Source organism: Lygodium microphyllum, chromosome 16 (genome assembly GCF_053477565.2).
Source record: "Lygodium microphyllum isolate KBCC chromosome 16, Lygodium_microphyllum_v1.1.10, whole genome shotgun sequence".
NCBI lineage: Eukaryota > Viridiplantae > Streptophyta > Polypodiopsida > Schizaeales > Lygodiaceae > Lygodium > Lygodium microphyllum.
The window spans coordinates 34,553,745-34,570,220 of NC_141150.1; positions in this window are offsets into that span (position 1 = coordinate 34,553,745).

The window sequence follows — 16,476 nt, forward strand, 5'->3', positions numbered from 1 at the left end:
CTTCAGTCATAGGATCATCCATATGTGGGGTAGTCATCCTGTAAAACTCAACAAACCTTTCTCACTCAAAATCAGGTTAGTGGGATGAGCGTAGCTCAAATTTGGGGTTACAAGGCTATGTATTTTTGGGTATTTCTTCTTTAATTTTCAAAAATTCTGCAATATTTCTGTCTCCGTTTGCTGAAAGTACTTCAACGAACTTGTAGATAGGTAGAACAGCTTGCTGCGAACAACTTTCCAGTTCAGAGTTTTTGCATACGAACAAGTCTTCTAGGAGTTTTGAGCACTAGTCAGTTCTGATTTAGTCTGACTTGCAGAGTTGCAGACTTAGTAGACTTGCAGAGTTGTTGACTTGCTGGACTTAGGCCGACTTGCAGAACTTGCAGAACTTGATTACCGTCGACTTGCGGAACTTAACTTAAGAAGTGCGAGACCCGGAGTTTGCCGACTTATCTGATCTGTGTGACTTGCAGAAAGCCTTAAGCTTGAGTGATTAAGCTTAAGCTTATGAAGCTTAAGGAGGACTAACAGGCCGTCGTTGATTTCGTGGGGGGGGGCGTTTTTTGGCCGCGCGAGATTTTCGGGCCTATCTTCTGATACGCCGAGGAGATTTGGGGAAGCTTAAGCTTCCTTTAAGCTTTTAAAGCTTTGTAATTAAGCTTTGAGTGAAGAGGATTAAGACTTTTCTCACTGTTTTTCAACGACTTGTTGATGGAGATGATTGCGTGGTCCTCCGCCTGCAGAGCTTGGTCCTTCGCGATCTGACAGTGGAAACAGGGGTTCTTGATCGCCAGAAGTCTGCCTGTATCGACGGTTCGCGACGAGATTGACTGTAGAGCCCGTTTGTTCCTGGAGCTCCGCCTTCGCTCGAGATTGGTAGCGATTGGAAGCTCTTGATCTCTGCTCCGCTCTGATACCACTGGTGTGCAGATCGGTCGCAGATAGCTCACGTGGTGAATCTCGGAAGGTCCCCAAGAACAAAGAACTCTACCTTTTTGCACAAAAAACCATGTAAAAGCATGCACGACAAGAGGCAAGAGACAAATTGGGTTCAATCTCCCCCATGCCTTGTGTGAGCGCTTCACAAAGCATGTATTTAATGTATATTTCCAATCTTCATGCTCAATAATAGCCCAATTACAAAAATATGACAAGCTTTTTAGCTTTTTGAGTTTGTTTTCTACAAAAATAGGAAAATAAAGCTAATGGACGGTGCCCATAGAGGCTGGCACGCCCAATCTCAATGTCCAAATAGAAATAACATATTCGGGCGCATAAGCGCATACAAAATAATAATCAATAATCGATGTCTCAATAGACATAACAAAATATAGACGTGGTGCCTATCAAAATATAGTCCAAATGTCGAATACCCACTAAACTCCAATGCTTTCCTCCGCCACTGCTGCTATCTCTACACATCAACTGAAGCATTCACAATCGTTAGTAAAATAACACAATTAAACCGACAAAAGTGAATACCTAGCAGTCTTCAGCTACATAAATAAATCAACTGGTTAGAAATAAATCCTAACCTTAATTTATTACGAGTGCGCACTCTAAACTCATAAACGTTTATTAATTTAATATGCATTTTGCGGAATCACCCGCTATGGAATCACCCATGTACACACTAAATTAATGAAACGCCCGAAAAGGACAGGCGTCCCCATCAACTTCTCGCACAAAGAATCCTCTTTGTGTATGAGCCTCGGTCATCTAAGTTTACGGAATCCACAGTAAAACCTCACGGAATCCACCGTGGAATATGCCTTCCTCTTTGTGTATGAGCCCCGGTCATCTAAGTTTACGGAATCCACTGTAAAACCTCACGGAATCCACCGTGGAATATGCCTCCTGGCATCAGCCTAACAATTCGACAAGAACAATCAAGGAAGTTAAGTGCTTAATCAAAGCACCATGTGTGGTGACTTACTACATTTGAAGTTTTTAAGGAAACATTTGAGATTCTAAAGATATTCTTTATGCGTACAAGCATTCCAAAGATCATCCATCGTCAAAAACATGGCGAGGTGCTCTTAGTTAGAGGATATGGTAACTAGTTGTTTAAATAACATCTTGCAAGAGACTTGAAAACTTTAAAATGCATGTATGGAATCTCCAATGGTGCAAATGCAAAACATTCATGCCTATATTGCTTGAAAAAGAGGATGGAAGGAAAGGACAAGAAGAAGAACTGACTCAGGGTGATAATTGTTACAGTGATATGTGATAAACAATATCCCACTTGTGGAAGCCCATCTTCAACACTCAATTGGATTGCATTCACATTTATTAACTACGTGCTTTTGTTAGAACTATGGAGAAAATTGTGTATGAATATATTTTATTTACTTATAGGATGCAACCATAAAAAGAAGTCATCGCAACATGCAATAATGTGGAGCGAGTGCTATTAGAGATTGGTTGCACAAGCATCAAGAATGGACAAGAAGAGATCAACAAAATCTATGCAACTTGCCAAAAAGACTTGCTTTGGAGGAGGGAAGGTTAGAAAGCTTCTTTCAATACCTATCAATGAGAAAGAAAATGCCACAATTTATAAGCCACAAAACTGCGATAGAGGTGAAAAAAGCTACATGATGTGGTCCCTCCTTGATCAAAGTAATGGAGGAAAAAAAGGTTGGAGAAAGCCATGGTTTTTATTAATCTCAATAAATCAACTCCCTTACTTTGAAAGATGGTATTTGATGTCAATGGAGATAAGCAAATAACTTCTATGAAAACACGGTGCAATAGTGGAATAAAAGTTCTATTACACATTACATGATTCAAACTAAGTCAAGATTTTAAAAGTATATAAATTATTGAGCATATTTTTATTTATGTGTGCTATATGCCTTGGTAGTATATCCTTGAGGTGCATGGGTCATACTTTGCAAAAAAGAGGAAGCATGAGAGCTTAGCCCATACAAGGGATGCAAAATTCACATTGGATAGCATGTAATGCATACCAAAGAAAAACCAATCATAGTGGTGGGGTGAATGATAGCAATCCAATGATTCAATTGCTGTCCTAGTGGTATAGGATCATAGCAACAGATAAAGCTCAACTCTCATAGAAGAAATCAAATGAAATTGCTAATGAATCAATTGTGCAAACACTATTGAATCACATTGTGTCACTAAAAGAGTGCATTATGATGCCTCAAGTATTAAAGAAAACCACGAAAAGTGGCTAGAAACAAGGCATTGAGAAGGCATCAAATGGATTCAAAAAGAGCTAAGATAGTAAGATAAAAAATGCGTTCAATGTGAACGCACTTCATTATTTAAGAGTGAAAGAGAGAGTATATTTATGTGAATGAGTCTAAAGGTTTAAGAAATATATATTAGGGTTTTACTCTATCTTATTCATTGATTTTTCAAATCTCTTGCTCTATAGAAAAGATGGCTATGCTTAAGGTGACTGCAAAGAAGCTTCCTTTCAGAGCCCCATATCGTGTTCAACTCAATGGAGCACCTATTAACTCAAATACAATCTTGAATAATGACACTTCACATCTTGCCAACAATAGATTGTTGAGATGGCAAGTTCAACATGTATGGACATTGGTGATGAATTGCCCAGTTAGTAGGGTCCGCATGTCTATAGAAAAGATGGCTATGCTTAAGGTGACTGCAAAGAAGCTTCCTTTCAGAGCCCCATATCGTGTTCAACTCAATGGAGCACCTATTAACTCAAATAAAATCTTGAATAATGACACTTCACATCTTGCCAACAATAGATTGTTGAGATGGCAAGTTCAACATGTATGGACATTGGAGATGAAATGCCGAGTTAGTAGGGTTCACATGTCTATAGTTAGCATGTTAATGGTCATTACGACTCTTACATAGCCACTTACTTATCACTTATTATATTAGGTTTGATATACCTATCTATAGTTGGCATAGCTATAGCGCTAGTCGAAGTATAATTCGTTAATGCATTGTTTGACTTGGTAGGTCACTTTCCTTTATGTTATATCTTATCTATACTTTTTGTACATTGAATGTGTGTGGAAGAAGAAGAAAAAACCAGCAAAAAACGTTTTGGCCTCTTTTCACCCCATTAACTACTCAATTATACATATAATACACAATCTATTTGCAAATAAACCTTGTATTTCTTCTTTAAAAACACCTCAAAACTGACATATTTGAAATCTACAATTTATAGATTAGAGAATTATCAATATAGCCAAAATTATAGTATGCCCTAAACTACTATTTGCAATGGTGCGGAGCTAAAATAGGGCCAGAAATGGCCTCAGATGACCAAAAATATACACCATTGTACTTGTATGTCAAATCTCACAACAATACGAGATTTTTACTTTGCCTTGCTTTTGATGCCTCCATAGGCACTATCTAAGGGAATGAGAGAGAGAATGCGAGAGGTTCTTACCAATTTCTTGCTTACTTGAATCCTTTCTCTTTCTCTTTCACTTTAGTCTTCAAAATCATCATATCTCAGTGGCACTCTCTGATACTATGTCACGAATCATGTGGTGGGAGGACTTGCTTCAATTATTGCATAGAACACCCATAATATATATAAGAGAAAGCTCATTGAAGAACACATGAAGAGAAATAAAGGCAAAAATGTTTTTCTATTGGTTTCTCTTCCTTCTTTCTCTCACAACACAACGTATACAAAGTATAGATAAGGTACAATAGAAAGAAAAGTGATTTACTAAGTCAAATAGTGCATAATTGACTATACTAATTGATTAGTACTATAACTATGACAGTTTTGTAAGTATGTTTAACTAATGAAATATAATAAGGGATAAGTTAGTGGCCATGTGAGGATCATAATGACCACTAATGTGCGAAGTATAGATATGTGGGCCTATCTAACCAGGTGGTCCATCATCAATGTTTGCATATATATGTTAAGCTTTCCATCTCAATAATTTGAGCTTGTGTCTTCTCAAGATTCACTTTGCACTAAAATTAGGGGTTGTATTCTTTCCAACTTCTCCTTTCCTTGAGGATTATTCTTCTAAAGGTGAGGTGGGGTGGGGTGGGGGGGGAGGGGGATGCGCCGTGTCTTGGGAGGGGGGGGGGGGGGAGGGGTGGGTTGAGCGGGGTTTTTTGAGGTGTGGTGGGGTGGTGTGGATGGAGTGGGGTTTTTTGAGGTGTGGTGGGGTGGCATGGATGAAGCGGGGGTTTTTTAGGGGGGTACGCCGTGTTGTGGTGGGGGGGTGAGGTGGAGTGGGTTAAGCAAGGTTTTTTGAGGTGGGGTGGGGGGGTGGATGCGTCGTGTCATGGGGGGGGGGTGAGGTGAGGTGGGGGGGTTGTGCTGTGCCGTGGGGGGGGGGGTGAGGTGAGGTGGGGTGGGTTGAATGGGGTTTTTTGAGATGCGGTGGGGTGGCGTGGATGGAGCGGGGTTTTTTGAGGTGGGGTGCGGGGGGGATGCGCCGTGTCGTGGGGGGTGAGGTGGGGTGGGAGGGGTGTGCCGTGTCGTGGGGGGGTGAGGTGAGGTGGGGTGGGTTGAGCGGGGTTTTTTGAGGTACAGTGGGGTGGTGTGGATGGAGCGGGGTTTCTCGAGGTGGGGTGGGGGGGGATGCGCCGTGTCGTGGGGGGGTGAGGTGGGATGGGAGGGGTGTGCCGTGTCGTGGGGGGGTGAGGTGATCTTTCAACCTCCATAGCTTTCGCATTGCCATGTTCTAGATCCATGTTTCAATATGGTATCAGAGCCCAGTCGTGCATGGCGTAGCTCAGCTCAGCCCATGACTTCACTTCTAGCTCCATTCTCACTCTACCTTCAGTGAAGCTTCAATGGCTGCCATAGCCAGACAGGACCCTGCTCACTTGGAGTACTTGGATCTCTCTCTAGAAGCCATATCTTAACTTGCCTTCTTCTAGGGTTTTTTTCTCCTACTCAAGGCACTTCCTTGTACCACATTATAGTATGACATTATTGATCTATGTGTCAAGCATTACGAAAATTTGACATTGTTGTTAGAACTGTGCAGTGTCGTGGTCATACAGGTGGCACGGCTAGCACACGCCAAGATCTACCCTATGGTCATAGGGAAATTGAAGCCTACCTTGTAAGCTTACTCCCCACCAAACCATTCGCGCTATAGCTGTGTGTACGAGCTGCACTGAATCAAAAACTAGTCAGGTCTTTCAGAACCCTAATTGCAAAGACTCCATAGCTTATTGAGCTAAAGCTCAAGTATTTCTTCATTTTCTCTCTCATGGCATTTAAACCAAGACAAGGCCACTGTAATCTCAAGTCCCAGTATCAAATCAAGGAGGGGAAGATTTGGATTTGGAAGATCTTGAAGGATTTTGCAGATTTGAAAGACTCAAGGAAAAAGATATAGACATAGTGTCCATTGACACTCATCTAGTGCTCTTAGTACTTGTGTCTTGTGACACAACCAACTCTTTTGCTACTCAAAATTTGAGATTTTTGGGTTGATTTGCTGCTCCTCCAGCCATCCAACATGGGAAAATACTCTCCAATAGCTCGCTTCAAAGGAGTCAGGTTTCACACTTGGCAAGCCCGCATCAAGCTCATCTTGATGAAGAAGGGCCTTTGGGGCATCACCAATGGACAAGAGAAGAAGCCCTAGGATGCTGCCCTGGCAGCTAGCTGGACAAAATCTGATGACAAAGCACAAGCCATCCTCATCAAATTTGAGTTGGATGACAGCTACATCCATCATGTGGATGCTTGTCATACGTCCCATGACACTTAGGATAAATCGGATGCTTTGTTTGGTGGACAGTCAAAGTCGTCAAAGTATGGTTTAGTGATTGCATTTTTTCAACTTGATATGAAGTCTCATACATCCCTGGCATCCTATGTGAATTACATGGAAAGTCTCCTAACCTAGCTTACATGAATAAATCTGAAAATGGATGAAGATATTTGTATTGGTGTCTTGCTAAAAAGTTTGCATCCTGATTATGACAATGTTTCAACCACTTTAATCAACATGCCAAACCCTAAATTTGTTGACATTAAAGCTTCTTTGCTAGAGGAGGAAAAGAAGATAAAGTCAAAGGAAGAACCAAGCACCTCTAAAGATGAACAAATCCTGTATGTTGGCAACACGTACAAGGGCAAGAAAGAGCAGCTTGTACGTGACTTCTACAAAAGGATTGGACACACAGAGAAATTTTGTCATGCTAGGAAGAGGTCTCAAAAGGCCTATCTTGTTGATGTTAAAGAAGAAGAAGACCATGGAACAAAGGAAGAAGAAGAAGACCACCAGGAGAAGGACAAGCCTCACCAGTCCTTCTACTCCTATTCTGATAGATGTTTTTAGCCTTGTATTGCCTAGCCCTAAATGCTTCTGACATAAACTTATAAACTCCTCATGTAGCCTTTTACTACAGCCTCTGTACACTTTGTGAGTCCCTTGTTATAGCCTTTGAATGTTTGCCATGTTTTTGGTACCCACACTTAGCCTTCTCTCTGCGACAACCTCTTGTGTTCACCATGTTTGTGGTATGCCCACACTTTGCAAGTGGTGCTTACTAAAGACTCTATACACTTTGTACTTCTGGTTTTGACTGAGGAGGGGTGTTGAGATGTTTGCAATCACACCTACTTCAATCTCTTTGGATGGATCAATGAGGGCTCATGACAAAAATCCCATAAGCATAGTAGAAGGATGTGTTGCATAGACTTTCCTATAAAGCATTGTACTTGCTTCCTTTTTTCAATGAAATGATAGTACTCTTTTCTTTCAAGTAAAGTGTTTGTGTCATTGTCCACACACAAGATTGTGTTTATGAGTCCAAGTCTCAATCTTGAAACCTAATTCACTTGTGTGATAGTTGGTCTTGTCTTTGTCTATGTCTTCATGAGTTTGCTCTTCATCTTTCAACCTCCATAGCTTCCGCATTTCCATGTCCTAGATCCATGTTTCAACATTATGTACTATGACTTGAGTAGTCTGTGCAATTTAAACACATCCTCCATAAATTGACTAGCCACTTGAGAAGTTATATATTCTTTCTTTGTAGGAGTAATGTGTGCTGCCTTTGTGAGTGTATCCACCATAACGTAGATACTATTCCACCCTTTCTCGGTAGTAGGCAAGCCCACGATGAAGTCCATAGTAGGATGCATCCACTTGCCCTCAGAAATAGAAAATGGATGAAGTAAACCATTGGGATTTTGAATGCTATATTTATTTTAATGACATAAAATATATTTTAAAAAAAATATTTAACATAATTTCATAAACCCTTCCAAAAGAATCTCTTTGATATTTTATCATAGGTCTTGAATGCTCCAAGATGACCACCTATGGGCAAATAATGTTGGGGTTTAAAAAGTTAAGCATAATGCAGATGGTTCAGTTAGCAGGTATAAGGCTAGGCTAGTTGCAAAAGGCTATGCTCAAACATATGGCATAGATTATGAAGAGACATTCAGTCCAGTTGCTAGAATGGCAATTGTCAGATGCGTGATTGCCTTGGCAGTAGCCAAAGGTTGGAATTTGCAGTAAATGGATATTAAGAATGCCTTCTTGCATGGTGAATTGCAAGAAGAAGTGTATATGGAGTAGCTAGCAGGTTATGAGGATTTAGAACATCCCACATATGTGTGCAGGTTAAAGAAGGCGCTCTATGGGCTGAAGGAAGCACCTAGAGCATGGTCTGACAAGATTGGAGAGTATGTTGTCAATATTGGATTTTGTATTTCTGATGCTGATCACGCACTTTATGTGAGAAAGGGAGATGCAGGTTTGGTCATCATAGTCATCTATGTGGATGACTTGATTATTACAGGTGACAGTGACAATGGGATTGTTGAAGTTAAGGACTTCTTGAAGAAGAAGTTTGAGATGAAGGATTTGGGTGAGCTAAGATACTTTCTTGGTATTGAGGTGATCAGATGTGATGATGGTATATGGCTATCCCAAAGGCAGTATGGCTTGGATATGTTATCTAAGTATGGTATGACAGCATGTAAGCCTCTTTCAGTACCATTAGAGAAAAATGTGAAGTTGAGTGCCAATGTTGGGGATGAGATAGAAGACCCTACTATGTTCAAGAGGATAGTAGGGAGTTTGATTTACATGACTATCACAAGACCAAACTTGAGCTATATTGTTGGCCTTGCCAATCACTTTATGCAAATGCCTAGAAAGCCTCATTTGGATGCAGTTAGACGTATATTGAGATATGTGAAGTCTACTTTACATTATGGACTTTTTTATGAGGTAGGTAAGGATTTACAGGTCTTCAGATACACAGATGCAAATTGGGCTGGTAGCATGTCACACAGAAGATCTACTAGTGGATTCATGTTTTTCCTTGGTAGTGTAGCACTTACATAGAGCAGTAAAAAGCAACCTATAGTTGCTTTATCGAGTATGGAGCCTGAGTATAGAGGTGCTCCTATGGCAGCATGTGAGGTGGCATGGTTGTAAAAGTTATTAGGTGATTTGGATTTGCAAGGAGATGGTCTAGTTGTCATTCATTGTGACAACATGAGTACCATACAGTTAGCTAGGAATCTAGTCTTCCATGCTAGGACAAAACACATTGAGGTGCACTACCACTTTGTGAGAGAGAAGGTACTTGCAGAAGAGATTGACTTGGTATATGTCAGCATACAAGATCAGATAGCTAACATTTTCACAAAGGCATTGGGTGCAGAGAAGCTTCAAAAGTTTCGAAGCTTACTTGGAGTTGTAGAGATAGAGTTGAGCTTTAGGGGGAGTGTTGAGATGGCAAGCTCAACATGTACGGGCATTGATGATGGACCGCCTGGATGGATGGGTCCGCACATCTACACTTAGCACATTGGTGGTCATTATGATACTCACATGGCAACTGACTTATCACTTATTATATTTAGTTTGTTAAATCTACCTACAGCTGGCAAAGATATAGCGCCAATTGATTAGTGTAGTCTGTTATGTACTATTTGACTTAGCAGGCCACAATCCTTTATGTTGTATCTTATCTATACTTTGTGGACATTGTATGGTGTGTGGAAGAAGAAGAAGAAATCAGCAAGAAAATGTTTTGGCCTCCATCTCTCTTCTTGTGTTCTTGAGTGAGCTCCTCTTGTGTATACAATGTGTGTTTGGCGCAGCAGCTCAACACTTCAAGACTATGAGATTATTTCCTTTGAAAGACAAAAGATGAATGAAAAAAAAGGACATAAACATTTATGATCAAGAGATATTGGCTATCCTTCATATCCAATCAAAAAATGACATTATTATCTTTATGGTAGTCGGTTTAGGGAAAAGAGTGATTATCATCGGGTCCTCAAATACTTCCTTTAAGAACATCACCTATGCCTCTTTTGCTAGCATTGCATTGACTTTGAGAAGTTAGGGTATACCAAGATAGGCACTAAAGTAAAAAATTCTTTGAGTTGACTAAAAATCTGGTCAATAATGAAATCCCAAAAGAACCCCTCATTCTTTAGCCTATTGCTTAAAGGTGCTACAATTGCCACATATTGTCTAATAGACATTCGATAGAAAGATAAAAGCCTAAGGAAACCATGGAGAGAAGTTGTATTGGTCAAGGTTGGACACTCTTTAAAACATTGCACTTTCTTTGGTTAACCTTTATGCCATTTTGACTCACAATATGGTCCAAATGCTCCACTTCCGTTTGCATGAATTAGCACTCTCTCTCCTTTACAAGTAATTTATGCACACTCAATATGTCAAATACTTATGTGCATGAGATGTTCTTTTAATGAATTGCTATAAACGAGGATGTTATTGAAGAAGAATAGCACAAATTTGAAGAGAAAAGGATATAAATCTTATTCATTAAGCTTTGAAAGCTGCTCAAGGCATTGGTCAATCTGAATGGCATAACAAGAAATGATAGGTGCCTTGATCAATCCTAAATGTTTTCTTTACTTTGCCACCCTCTCTCATTTAACACATTCGGAGGTAGCCCTATCTCAATAAAGTATTTGGCTCCCTTCAACTCATCCAACAAGTCATCAATTCTTGGAATGGGGGGATATCCATTTTTAATTATGATCTTATTTAGATTCTACTAATCACTGCACATTTGAAAGGTGCCAACTTTCTTCTTGACCAATAACACTAGTGACACATATGGTGAAGAGCTTGGCTATATGAATGCCATTTCCAATAAATACTTGATTTTCTTAGCTATCTTATCTCTTTCACATTTGAAGATCCTATAGGGATGTTTGTGATGGGTTTTGATTTCGGTTCTGAGGAGCCAATCGGATGATCAATTTCTCTCTTAGATGTAAGGGCTATTTGTTAACCCTCAAACAAAGGAAGGTGAAAAATCCGGAAAAGCTAAAGCAGAAGACAAAGGCCAAGGCAAAGAGAAATGAAAGACAAAGACGCACAAGGAGAAAAGTCCTAAATAAGGGAGAAAGGCGCGCAAGGAAAAGCGCAAGTCAATACTTTAGTAAAAGAGTGCAAGCGCATCATGGTTTAATTCAAGGAGCACTAGGCTCTCACCCATGAAATTTGTAAATATAGACGGGCGGTGAAAAGGAAGCTAGGAAGATAGAAGGACAATGGGAAAAAGGGCCTAGGCCACGGCCAGCCATGTAAAAAAGGGGATAAGGGGATAACCGCCCAAAAGGGATTTAGGGTTTTGTATATAAAGTTGAAAAGTGAATGAGAAGCTCATTCTTGTGTGTGGCTAAAAGTGGCTCTCCTCTTCTTCTTCTTCTTCTTCTTCTTGTTCTTGTTCTTGCTTGCTTGAGCTTGTGCTTGAGAGAGGGAGTGTGAGAGTGTGAGGGAGTGAGTGTGTGAGGGTGAGGGACCATGGAGGAGAAGCTCTCCATCTTCTCCTCTCTTCTTCTCTTCTATTTTCTTCTCTTGTCTTGCTCGCGGCAATGGAGATGTGACACAACCAACTCTTTTGCTACTCAAAATTTGAGATTTTTGGGTTGATTTGCTGCTCCTCCAGCCATCCAACATGGGAAAATACTCTCCAATAGCTCGCTTCAAAGGAGTCAGGTTTCACACTTGGCAAGCCCGCATCAAGCTCATCTTGATGAAGAAGGGCCTTTGGGGCATCACCAATGGACAAGAGAAGAAGCCCTAGGATGCTGCCCTGGCAGCTAGCTGGACAAAATCTGATGACAAAGCACAAGCCATCCTCATCAAATTTGAGTTGGATGACAGCTACATCCATCATGTGGATGCTTGTCATACGTCCCATGACACTTAGGATAAATCGGATGCTTTGTTTGGTGGACAGTCAAAGTCGTCAAAGTATGGTTTAGTGATTGCATTTTTTCAACTTGATATGAAGTCTCATACATCCCTGGCATCCTATGTGAATTACATGGAAAGTCTCCTAACCTAGCTTACATGAATAAATCTGAAAATGGATGAAGATATTTGTATTGGTGTCTTGCTAAAAAGTTTGCATCCTGATTATGACAATGTTTCAACCACTTTAATCAACATGCCAAACCCTAAATTTGTTGACATTAAAGCTTCTTTGCTAGAGGAGGAAAAGAAGATAAAGTCAAAGGAAGAACCAAGCACCTCTAAAGATGAACAAATCTTGTATGTTGGCAACACGTACAAGGGCAAGAAAGAGCAGCTTGTACGTGACTTCTACAAAAGGATTGGACACACAGAGAAATTTTGTCATGCTAGGAAGAGGTCTCAAAAGGCCTATCTTGTTGATGTTAAAGAAGAAGAAGACCATGGAACAAAGGAAGAAGAAGAAGACCACCAGGAGAAGGACAAGCCTCACCAGTCCTTCTACTCCTATTCTGATAGATGTTTTTAGCCTTGTATTGCCTAGCCCTAAATGCTTCTGACATAAACTTATAAACTCCTCATGTAGCCTTTTACTACAGCCTCTGTACACTTTGTGAGTCCCTTGTTATAGCCTTTGAATGTTTGCCATGTTTTTGGTACCCACACTTAGCCTTCTCTCTGCGACAACCTCTTGTGTTCACCATGTTTGTGGTATGCCCACACTTTGCAAGTGGTGCTTACTAAAGACTCTATACACTTTGTACTTCTGGTTTTGACTGAGGAGGGGTGTTGAGATGTTTGCAATCACACCTACTTCAATCTCTTTGGATGGATCAATGAGGGCTCATGACAAAAATCCCATAAGCATAGTAGAAGGATGTGTTGCATAGACTTTCCTATAAAGCATTGTACTTGCTTCCTTTTTTCAATGAAATGATAGTACTCTTTTCTTTCAAGTAAAGTGTTTGTGTCATTGTCCACACACAAGATTGTGTTTATGAGTCCAAGTCTCAATCTTGAAACCTAATTCACTTGTGTGATAGTTGGTCTTGTCTTTGTCTATGTCTTCATGAGTTTGCTCTTCATCTTTCAACCTCCATAGCTTCCGCATTTCCATGTCCTAGATCCATGTTTCAACATTATGTACTATGACTTGAGTAGTCTGTGCAATTTAAACACATCCTCCATAAATTGACTAGCCACTTGAGAAGTTATATATTCTTTCTTTGTAGGAGTAATGTGTGCTGCCTTTGTGAGTGTATCCACCATAACGTAGATACTATTCCACCCTTTCTCGGTAGTAGGCAAGCCCACGATGAAGTCCATAGTAGAATGCATCCACTTGCCCTCAGAAATAGAAAATGGATGAAGTAAACCATTGGGATTTTGAATGCTATATTTATTTTAATGACATAAAATATATTTTAAAAAAAATATTTAACATAATTTCATAAACCCTTCCAAAAGAATCTCTTTGATATTTTATCATAGGTCTTGAATGCTCCAAGATGACCACCTATGGGCAAATAATGTTGGGGTTTAAAAAGTTAAGCATAATGCAGATGGTTCAGTTAGCAGGTATAAGGCTAGGCTAGTTGCAAAAGGCTATGCTCAAACATATGGCATAGATTATGAAGAGACATTCAGTCCAGTTGCTAGAATGGCAATTGTCAGATGCGTGATTGCCTTGGCAGTAGCCAAAGGTTGGAATTTGCAGTAAATGGATATTAAGAATGCCTTCTTGCATGGTGAATTGCAAGAAGAAGTGTATATGGAGTAGCTAGCAGGTTATGAGGATTTAGAACATCCCACATATGTGTGCAGGTTAAAGAAGGCGCTCTATGGGCTGAAGGAAGCACCTAGAGCATGGTCTGACAAGATTGGAGAGTATGTTGTCAATATTGGATTTTGTATTTCTGATGCTGATCACGCACTTTATGTGAGAAAGGGAGATGCAGGTTTGGTCATCATAGTCATCTATGTGGATGACTTGATTATTACAGGTGACAGTGACAATGGGATTGTTGAAGTTAAGGACTTCTTGAAGAAGAAGTTTGAGATGAAGGATTTGGGTGAGCTAAGATACTTTCTTGGTATTGAGGTGATCAGATGTGATGATGGTATATGGCTATCCCAAAGGCAGTATGGCTTGGATATGTTATCTAAGTATGGTATGACAGCATGTAAGCCTCTTTCAGTACCATTAGAGAAAAATGTGAAGTTGAGTGCCAATGTTGGGGATGAGATAGAAGACCCTACTATGTTCAAGAGGATAGTAGGGAGTTTGATTTACATGACTATCACAAGACCAAACTTGAGCTATATTGTTGGCCTTGCCAATCACTTTATGCAAATGCCTAGAAAGCCTCATTTGGATGCAGTTAGACGTATATTGAGATATGTGAAGTCTACTTTACATTATGGACTTTTTTATGAGGTAGGTAAGGATTTACAGGTCTTCAGATACACAGATGCAAATTGGGCTGGTAGCATGTCACACAGAAGATCTACTAGTGGATTCATGTTTTTCCTTGGTAGTGTAGCACTTACATAGAGCAGTAAAAAGCAACCTATAGTTGCTTTATCGAGTATGGAGCCTGAGTATAGAGGTGCTCCTATGGCAGCATGTGAGGTGGCATGGTTGTAAAAGTTATTAGGTGATTTGGATTTGCAAGGAGATGGTCTAGTTGTCATTCATTGTGACAACATGAGTACCATACAGTTAGCTAGGAATCTAGTCTTCCATGCTAGGACAAAACACATTGAGGTGCACTACCACTTTGTGAGAGAGAAGGTACTTGCAGAAGAGATTGACTTGGTATATGTCAGCATACAAGATCAGATAGCTAACATTTTCACAAAGGCATTGGGTGCAGAGAAGCTTCAAAAGTTTCGAAGCTTACTTGGAGTTGTAGAGATAGAGTTGAGCTTTAGGGGGAGTGTTGAGATGGCAAGCTCAACATGTACGGGCATTGATGATGGACCGCCTGGATGGATGGGTCCGCACATCTACACTTAGCACATTGGTGGTCATTATGATACTCACATGGCAACTGACTTATCACTTATTATATTTAGTTTGTTAAATCTACCTACAGCTGGCAAAGATATAGCGCCAATTGATTAGTGTAGTCTGTTATGTACTATTTGACTTAGCAGGCCACAATCCTTTATGTTGTATCTTATCTATACTTTGTGGACATTGTATGGTGTGTGGAAGAAGAAGAAGAAATCAGCAAGAAAATGTTTTGGCCTCCATCTCTCTTCTTGTGTTCTTGAGTGAGCTCCTCTTGTGTATACAATGTGTGTTTGGCGCAGCAACTCAACACTTCAAGACTATGAGATTATTTCCTTTGAAAGACAAAAGATGAATGAAAAAAAAGGACATAAACATTTATGATCAAGAGATATTGGCTATCCTTCATATCCAATCAAAAAATGACATTATTATCTTTATGGTAGTCGGTTTAGGGAAAAGAGTGATTATCATCGGGTCCTCAAATACTTCCTTTAAGAACATCACCTATGCCTCTTTTGCTAGCATTGCATTGACTTTGAGAAGTTAGGGTATACCAAGATAGGCACTAAAGTAAAAAATTCTTTGAGTTGACTAAAAATCTGGTCAATAATGAAATCCCAAAAGAACCCCTCATTCTTTAGCCTATTGCTTAAAGGTGCTACAATTGCCACATATTGTCTAATAGACATTCGATAGAAAGATAAAAGCCTAAGGAAACCATGGAGAGAAGTTGTATTGGTCAAGGTTGGACACTCTTTAAAACATTGCACTTTCTTTGGTTAACCTTTATGCCATTTTGACTCACAATATGGTCCAAATGCTCCACTTCCGTTTGCATGAATTAGCACTCTCTCTCCTTTACAAGTAATTTATGCACACTCAATATGTCAAATACTTATGTGCATGAGATGTTCTTTTAATGAATTGCTATAAACGAGGATGTTATTGAAGAAGAATAGCACAAATTTGAAGAGAAAAGGATATAAATCTTATTCATTAAGCTTTGAAAGCTGCTCAAGGCATTGGTCAATCTGAATGGCATAACAAGAAATGATAGGTGCCTTGATCAATCCTAAATGTTTTCTTTACTTTGCCACCCTCTCTCATTTAACACATTCGGAGGTAGCCCTATCTCAATAAAGTATTTGGCTCCCTTCAACTCATCCAACAAGTCATCAATTCTTGGAATGGGGGGATATCCATTTTTAATTATGATCTTATTTAGATTCTACT